General features: G+C 33.3%; 2 protein-coding genes across 2 annotated transcripts in view; one reads left to right on the top strand and one right to left on the bottom strand.

The window, feature by feature from the left end:
* Positions 1 to 520, top strand: part of LOC140305648 (uncharacterized) — a 45268-nt gene that overhangs the window by 3767 nt on the left and 40981 nt on the right. The window lies entirely within an intron of this gene.
* The window catches only part of wdr83os (WD repeat domain 83 opposite strand), a 60673-nt gene that overhangs the window by 51516 nt on the left and 8637 nt on the right, over positions 1 to 520 (bottom strand). The gene's annotated exons all lie outside the window — the stretch shown is intronic.

Below are 520 nucleotides of genomic sequence, written 5' to 3'. Positions count from 1 at the left end.
GTGTCGGTGTCTTTTACAGAATGGTTGATAACACAGAACACAAAATTTTATCCATATTGTATGGATGTGTAACCTACGAGTCATATTTATCTTGAAGAAAACAAGAATTGTTCTCTTTAAACTTAAAGACCTGTTCTGAAACACATACGTTATGCTCACGATCAGAGGCAATAAGTTTTGAATGAACAAACTTTTTACATAGTCTAAAATTTAATTTAACTTGACCAAAAATAACAAGCTTGTATTTTCTGTTTGAACTTTCACATTGTATGGTTGCTCCATTGCTGCATTCTCAGACTGATGTTGCCTCAGAAATATACTTTATAACTGTTACTTGTCTGAGTACTTAATTGAAAGTGAATAGCACACCACGGATTCCATTTCCACAGTAGGTTTTATTCATTGTACTTTTCAAAGCAGCTGAATCCTCCCCAGTTTCTTTACCTCTGCCTCTGAGGGAAATAATACAAGGCAAAAATTAACATCTCTAAAAACAATGTGTGAATTAAATGGTAACAAT

This window comes from Leuresthes tenuis, unplaced genomic scaffold (assembly GCF_036924035.1).
Source record: "Leuresthes tenuis unplaced genomic scaffold, fLeuTen1.0.hap1 SCAF_4, whole genome shotgun sequence".
Classification (NCBI taxonomy): domain Eukaryota; kingdom Metazoa; phylum Chordata; class Actinopteri; order Atheriniformes; family Atherinopsidae; genus Leuresthes; species Leuresthes tenuis.
Note: the sequence above shows the minus strand (reverse complement) of the source record. Positions and strands in the feature narration are given on the sequence as shown.